This window comes from Mustela nigripes, chromosome 3, assembly GCF_022355385.1.
Source record: "Mustela nigripes isolate SB6536 chromosome 3, MUSNIG.SB6536, whole genome shotgun sequence".
Taxonomy (NCBI): Eukaryota; Metazoa; Chordata; class Mammalia; order Carnivora; family Mustelidae; genus Mustela; species Mustela nigripes.
The window spans coordinates 195483347-195491498 of NC_081559.1; positions in this window are offsets into that span (position 1 = coordinate 195483347).

Below are 8152 nucleotides of genomic sequence, written 5' to 3' on the forward strand. Positions count from 1 at the left end.
GGCAGAGGACAGAGCTGAGACAAAGGTCATCCAGGGTCCTGGAACGTGCAGGGGAGTGCCCCCTGGGGCAGGGAGGGGAGGTGTCAGGCCTGTGTCGGCTTGTGGGTCCTGGCAATGGCCGCACACCCTCCCCCACCCCACACAGTCCACGGGCAGCCTTGGCCATGTGGCCGCCACGAACTTCACGGGGTTGGGAAATGTGGTCTGGCCTCGTGCCGGCAGGGAGAGCCTGTCACTTTGCCGTGCTGCGTGACAAGGAAGCTTGAAACCACACGCATGTATGTTCCATCATTCCGGGGGCCAGGAGTCCAGCACGACCTACCCGGTCCTCTGCTCAGGGCCTCCCCAGGCCGTGGTCCCTCTGTTGGCTTGGGTCCCTGTCTCATCTGGGGCTCGGGGCCTCTCCCAGGTGACGTGACCGTTGGAGACTTCATTTCTTCAAAGCAGTTGGACTCAGGGTCAGCAGGAAAGCCCCTGTTCCTTGACGTCTCTGAGCTCAGGGAGTGCCCAAGCCCTTGTAGGGGGGCTCTTCTGATCAGGTCTAGCCCACCTGGGACAATTTCTGTCCTGCTCAACTTGAAGTCCAACAATTAGGGACCTTCATGACATCTGCAAAGTCCCTTCCTCTGCGCCATATCGTGACCCAACGACGCACACGCCATCCCCTGTGTTTGCACGACGTGCAGCAGACTGACAGGCGAGAGTGGGGGGGGGGGGGGCAAAGCACCTGTGTGTGTCGGGCCAGGATCCAGGAGTCCCCCCGGGAGGAGGGGCAGTGTGGGACGAGGGCAGCCCCCTCCTGCCAGGCCCTTCCCCGGCCTGGGAAAGCCCCGGGAGCGTCTACGGAACATTTCCCACAGGAGAGTGTGCTCTGCCCGCATCACTTCAGGAAGGCGGGGAGGAGGGGAACGGGGGAGGGGCAGGAGGAGGGGGACAGGAAGAGGGGGTCTCTGGTGATGGGCAGCCGAGTCACAGCCCCTAAAACAGGGTGACAACCCTGTCTCCTGCGGCACAGACCACACTTCCCCCTGGAGCACAGCCTCAGCTGTGGCCTCAGACCTGCGCACCTCCAGCCCAACCTGCGGGGCTGGGGGCCAAGGAAGCCTCTGCTGCTGGGAGACCGTGGTCCACGGGGGCTCCCTCCCAAGCCATCACCTCCTTCTTGTCTTCTTGATCTGCCCGAGTCCCTGACAGGTGCTGAAAGCAAGAACCAGCCCCATTTGTCTCCTGACGGAGCCTTGAGCTGGCAGACAGTGACGGATCTGCCTCCACTCCCGAAGCAAGGGGCCCCCGCTTCTCCCTCCTCCCCGCCTCCCAGAAGACCAGCCTCCATTCTGCCAGCCTCTCCTGGGGACACAAGATGTGGTTTCCACCGGGCCTCCGGGACCCCTGTCCTAACAGCCCAGCCTGCTCCCTGAGCTCTGTCTCCTGCCCCAGAGGGCGAAGGGATGGGTCCTGTGGTCATGGCTGGGGTCTCGCTCCTTTCCCAGGGCGGAGGGAGGAGGGGGCTCTGTCAGTGGCCAGGGCTGGTGCGGGCCCCGGGGAGGGCGAGTGTGCTGGTGGTGATGCCAGGCGGGGTCGGGGGGTCAGGAGGACAACAGCTCTCAGGGAAAGAGCCACTTTGCTGGGAACACGAGAGCCAGCCGCTCGTGAAGGAGAGGCCATCGCAGGCCAGGGCACGCGGCTGCAGAGTCCTGTCTTCTTCTCCGTAGGGGCTGAGGGTCGGCGGTGCTGCCCTTGACGGAGGGGGCTCCTAAACTCATGGTGGTGACTTGCCCAAGGTCATGAGCAGAGCCAGAGCCGAGCTTGGCTTCCGGGCCCAGCACGGGGGTCGCTGCCCCCCTGCACGGCCGCTGCTCGGCTCCAGCCGTCGGCCAGGAGGGGGGTGGGCTCCTGCCCCCTCTCAGAGGTGGCGAGAAGAGCGCGGCCCCCAAGAGCAGCAGCAAACACCTGCTCTGGCCCCAGCCCCAGCCCCCAGCCCCAGCGCGCTCCAGGTGCGATTGGCCTCTCCAAGCCTCAGCAAAGAGGGGCGGGAGTCGCCGCCTCGAGAGGCTGATGTGAGGAATTGCATAGATTCGCAAAGAAATAAAACAACCACCTCAAAAATATTTTGCAGAAAGTAAATTTCCAACCAAACATGGGCTGTTCCTGATTTTATTGCTTTAACAGCTGGAGTCTGAGGCTGTTTCCGAATGACTGCGATCTCTGTGCTCATCCAGCGGCCCACTGATTTAAAATAATTTATTTGCAGTGGAAGAATGTGGTGCGTGTGTGGGGGTACCTGAGTCCGCTCAGTCACACCCAGGTCTTGGACTGGGTGGGTTGAAATTTGGGGAGACTGCAGAAGGCCCGAGGATGCAGTGGGGGTCGGGGGGGTCCCAGAGTGGAGCCTTCCAGGGGCCCCGGGGGCATGGCTCATACCTGGTGCGGGGAGCTGCCCAGTTCTGGCCTCTCGGCCCCTGCTGTCCACCCTGGTACCCTGCCCTTTCCTTCCAAATGCCCCCCGCGTCACTGCTCTACCCTGCTCGTGTCCCTTCCTGGGTGCTCCAGGCAGGCTAACAAAGGCAACCATGACCCCTTTGGCTCTGCTGACAAGGACCTGCTTGCTGCCCAGAGCCCCTGCTTGACTGTGCACCTGCTGCGTCCCTCTATCCTCCAGGCCCGGCTCACGTGTGAGGTGCCCCCCAGCGCTGCTCGGAAGGTCTGGGTGCTCCCTTTCCGGAGGCTCCATGCCCTCCATCCTCGTGTGACGCCAGGACAGGATAGAGTCATTTTCTTCTTCTGCAGGGAGCTCCCAAGACCAGGGCAGCTTCTTGCAATCTCTCTTTCCCCCCTACCCCTCTCTCTCCCTGCCTGGCAGGGCCTAGCAACTGAGTAATGCCTGTGGAAGGAGGGGGGCAGAGGGGAGGGGAAGGGGCTTTTGTGTGGCGTGTTCTGTAGTGCGGGGGGGGGGGGTCTCCTGGAGGGCTGGCTGCGCCCCCAGCAGTCGCGGTGCTGCTGGTCTGAAGGGCACGGCTCTCCTGCCCTGCCTCCCTCCGAGGCCCCTCGGGCGACAAAGGAGAAAATGCTGGCATTTCCCACCCGCAAAATGAGGGGGCGGCGAGGCAGTCCCCAGGCCTCCCAGCCCTGAAATCTCGTCTATTTATACCCCGAGCCCTGCATCGGCAATTGCTATTCAACTCAGGGGAGGCTGTGAAATAAAATTGTGTAATAGAATTTATTCTTCCCAGTCCTCTTATTAAATCTCACCTTAGAACATGCTCTCGCCAAGTCGGCCAAGTCCAGGACTTCTCGGCCCCTCCTGGGAGAAGCAGCCTCCAAGCTGCCCGCATGGACACTCCCCTGCCTCGATGCCTTCTCTCAGGCAGCCGGGATGGCTGGGCCCAAGCGGTGGTCCCCTTCCTTTGTGGGGAACAGGGAGTTGGCTGGTGTTGGACGATGGCTTTTTGGGTCCCCAGAGCAGGTCAACCAGCTGGAGGTGCTGGCAGATCCCCAGGCAGTCCCATGGCTGCAGTCATTCCTGCCTGTGTGCAGGAGCTGAGCCTCACCCCTCCCCATGCAGGAGCCGAGCCTCACCCCTCCCCATGCAGGAGCCCAGCCTCACCTCTCCCTGTGCAGGAGCTCTGCTCTTGTCAGGAGCTCTCTTCCCTCTGGTCCTCAGACATGTAACTCCTGGCCTCTTGGAGATTCAGGCCAAGCCTAACTTGTTCTAGGGTGTCCTCCCCTGACCCCATCCCACTGGCACTCCCAGGCTTGCCCCCCCCGGGAACACTCTTGATCCTTCAGGGGCTTCCTGGATTTCACCTCTCGAGACACATCCCAGGGGCTCAGCAAAGGTCTATTCGGTGGCCGGATGGATCAAGCAAGCCTCCGGAGGCCTGGAGCCAGACGGGGGAGGCTGATCCAGGCCGTCGTGAGTACGGCTCCTCACGCCCGGTGGGGGCATCCCGCCTGGTCCGCTCCTGCCCCGTCAGAGCCTGCACCAGCTCTCCCTTGGTGGGGGCGATGAGTCCCCCCACAGCAGCAGCAGACCCGTCATTCAAGCCCTCCCCCGCCCCTCCCCCAAACCCCTGCCTTCTAGGGAATATTATCTCAGAGGAAGCCTGTAGCCCTGCCAGGGTATTGACTGGGAATGTCTCCAATCAGACCCTTGTGTCAAATCAATTGAGTGGGGCTGTCATCAGACTGGGGGCTGTGGTTTGTGGCCTTGGGGTTCTGGCACTGTCAGCCCCTCCCATGTGTCCCCAGCTGTGCCTCGGCAGGCTCCGAGCCCTCGACCGCGGTGGGGGGCGTCTTGTGACAATCGTTCTTCTGAACTCCCCCTCTCAGACAGCCCTCCCGGGCCCTTGGAGGAGTGCCAGCCTTCCATGCAGATGAAGGAGGCAGCCAGCCGCCCACACAGCCTGCTGCTTGGTGAGTATTTTTAGAACAATTTCTCCAATATTTCCCTTGATAGAAAAGGGGTTGGGGGGCTCAAAACAGGAACTGGGGATTGAGGACGGCCAGGCTCTTCGAGAGCCTTTTCAGAGGCAGAGTCGTCCTGCCTACAGCCGTCATGGGGCTTGGGGAGTTGTCACCCATTCTACAGACGGAGACACTGAGGCTCAGATGGTTCTCTACCTTGCAAGTGGTGGAATCGAGGTTTGAACCCAGGAGCTCCTGGACCCAGAGCCCCTGCCCGGGGCCCACCCGTCTCTAAGGCACTGGACAACCCCACCCTCTGGTACTTCGTGTGGGGTTAGAATCAGTCATGACATGTCCAGCGTCCCTGTGGAAACAGTGTCCCTCCTGCTCAGAACAGAGTCCAGGCTTCGGGCAGGAGACAGAGCCCCAGACCTTCAGGACCCTGGACAAGGACGCAGAAGCCCCTTCCCTGAAACCCCACCTGGGAGCACAAGAAGGTTTAGAAAGTGTCCCCGCCTGGGGTCTACCACAGACCAGAGCTCTGGTTTTCTTACTGTATTTTTAGCCACCCGTGTAATTCTCCTTTGCAGTTGTCTCTGAGGAGCCGAAGTTGGTAATAATAGTGCTAAGAATAATAGTAACCCGGAAGCAGGAGATCGAGGCCCGCGGTTCTGGTCCCTGCTGTCCCTACACTCCCTGGCATGTTCCAGAAACTCTGAGAGCACTTCCCGTGGTGAATGGGCCAGTCTCGCTTGCCCGTTCCTGAGAGAGAAAAGTGGGGGGCTGCAGGGTGCCCTGCACGAGCCGCGGGCAGGCAGCCCGAGAGGTGGGAGGGGCCCTTCTCAACGCCCCTGTGACCCTGCTGTGCCACGGGGCAGGTCACTATGCCTTCCAGACCTCGACTTCCCTGTCTGCATCCTGTTAGTTGTACCCGGCATCTGCTGAGGTGGGCTGACTTGTAGACGAGCCTTGGAAACTGCAGAGTGCCTCGCGGGGTGCCCCGGGGTGGGAGAAACCCAGGGCTTTCTGAGGACAGTGAACCTGCGAGTCAAGGACGTGGCAGGGGAGCGGACCACCTTCTGCAGCGGAAGGTGTCGGGATCCTTGCATCGTCAGGATCTCCAGAGTGACACATTTGTCAAAATTACGACCCAATTAGGCGGTGATAACCGGTGTGCACGGCGGCAGTGCATGTAATCGCTGGTAATACCACTTAGCGACGAGCAGCTGAGTGATGAGGCCAGGCGCGGGTGCAGGGGGGAGGAGGTGGGAGCCAGTCTGCTCGGGAGGGCAGGGATGTGTGGGGCCCAGCGCCGGGTTCAGGTGACACCCGAGAGCCTCGTGCGTGTGTTTGCAGAGGCTTGGCTGGAATGACAATCCTCACGCCTGACTCTGGCCCCTCCTCTATCACCCCTGCACCCTGCATGCTCCCCCGGAGTCTCCCCTCCACCCCTGCACACCCGCCACTCGGCTCAGTTTCCCTCAGGGGATGACCCCCAGAGCCGGGTGTGGAGCCCTGAGCTTTCTCTCACCCCCGCTCGGGGTCAGGCCTCCCCGCTGTGGACACACACCCCGCTTGGCGCTCGGCGTCTCTTCTGGAAGCTTCCCTGCCTCCCCTGCAGGCCGGGACCCGGTCCACTCTCCCTCATCGTCCACATCACCCCAGAGTCGTCCCCTCTTGGCTTCACCCTCCGATGTGAGGCTGAGTCTGGGCTGTGCCCTTGGGAGAGCAGGTGACGGGAGGGCAGCTGGAGGGAGTAGGCGAGCTGCCTGCCTCCGACCACCTGTCCTTGAACGTGGGGAGGGGTCTGTGGACGTTCTGCAGCCGGCCAGCCAGTGGAGACTTGGAGCCCTGTGGGCCGCACGGTGTCTGTCCTTGCTTTTCCTCCCCGCGCTTGTATGGCCCATGGGAGCTATTTGCAAAAACAGGCGTTTGGCCCAATTTGGGCCCTGGTCATTGGCCAAAACTTGCTCTAAAGAATCAGCCCCGGTCAGGGTCAAGGGCTCATCAGACCCTCCATGCTGGCTCATCCCCGAATGTGTTTCTGAATCAGCGGCGGGTGCGTCCGCAGACCTCTCTCCGCCCAGACCAAGCGACTCCGTGGTTCTTAAGTTTCTACAACCTTCTTAGCTTTGCACGGATTTGGTGTTCCCTCACCCCACTGGACAGCAAAGCAACTTTGGGCAGGTGTGTTTCCCCTTCTCTGGGGGAGGTGCCCGCGGTGGACCCTGAGTCTGCAGAGAGCACAGGCCGGGACGGGGTCTCGGCCCGCAGCCCGCCGCTGCGCCCTGCACCGGTGTCTCCGCTCTGACTGGCCCAGCCTCTCCCTAGTCCCCAAAGACAGAATCAGGGAGGGGTGAGGAGGAGAGGCCAGACTCATCAGTCCTCCTCAGCCTGGGGACTACTGGCAGCTGGGGTAAGAGGAGATTATGGACGAACTAGAGGACGTTCCAGCTAGTGCCCTGGACCTGGGGAGTGGGGAGAGGGGTGCGGTGTTGAGGGGAGGAGGAACGGGCCGCTGGGGCTTCTTGGACTGATGGGGCTCATGGAGGTGCTGCCCCCGGGCCAGAGATGGGGATGAGCCTTTTCATCTTCGTCCTGACACGAGACACCCCCAGGGCACCCCTGAGCCGGTGAACACAGCTCGGATCCTGGAGGTCCCTGAATTTGACCAACGGCACGGAGGGCAGTGAGGATGTCCTTGTGACCTACCTGGCCCCCAACTGCTCTGCCTGGGTGGCTCTGAGCAGGGCCAGACTCCTCGCATGGTGTGCCACTGGTGAGGAGGGCTGCAAAGAGCACTGAGTCCTAGCGGGTAGTCTAGTTCCAGGCCTGGGATCTGCCGCCGATGGCCCCATGCTCCTGGCAAGCCCCACGACCGAGCGGCTTAGTCTGGCCCTTCTGGAGGTTGAAGGGGTGGAAGAGGTATGGCTAGGCTTGAGCTGGGCTTTGAAGGGTAAATAGGGGTTTCCCAAGTGGAAAGGCAATGGGGCAGAGTTCAGAGGACAGACGGTGGACCTGGATGGTGACCGTGGGGTGCTGGCTTGTAGTGGGGGGGCAGGGTCCCAGAAGGCTCGGCTCCCACGGGTGCCCAGTCAGCAGAGGGAAAGTGCGTCCCCCACCCCACCCCGCCGCCCCGCCCGTGGCCTGTCGATTCCCCAGGGCCTGCGGGCCGGACCGGCCCTGCCGAGCTGTCTGGCCTGGTGTGAAAATGAAGATTGATCATCACAGAAAGGCAGCCCGGCCCTGCCTTGCCAGCCGGGAGTTGCAGAAACACAGAGCTTCATTATTATTTTAAGCGTTACTCAGCTGCTTTATTGAATTCTCCAAGTCAGGAAAAATTCTGGCGAGATAAGAAGTTGACATTTTCAGAAGCAGCAGTGAGAACTGCGCGGGTGGCAGGCGCAGAGCTGTGCCAGCTTGGCGCGAGAACGCCGCAGCCCACGGCGACACCCACGGGCACACTCGCGCTCCGGCTCCGGCTAGATCGCGGCCAGAGCCACCTCTAGAGCAGGCCCGGCTGCCTTTGGTGCTCCTCCCCACACCCCTCCCTCCCTCCTCTCCTCCCCGTCCCCCTGCCCCTTCTCCCTTCCCCTCCCCCTCCCTCCCTTCTTCCCCTCTCCTCCCCCCTCCTGCCCCCTCTCCCTTCGTTCCCCTCCCCTCCCTCCCTCCCCCTGTCTTCCTGCCCCTCCCCCTCCCTCCCCCCTGTCTTCCTGCCCCTCCCCCTCCGTCCCTCCCCCTGTCTTCC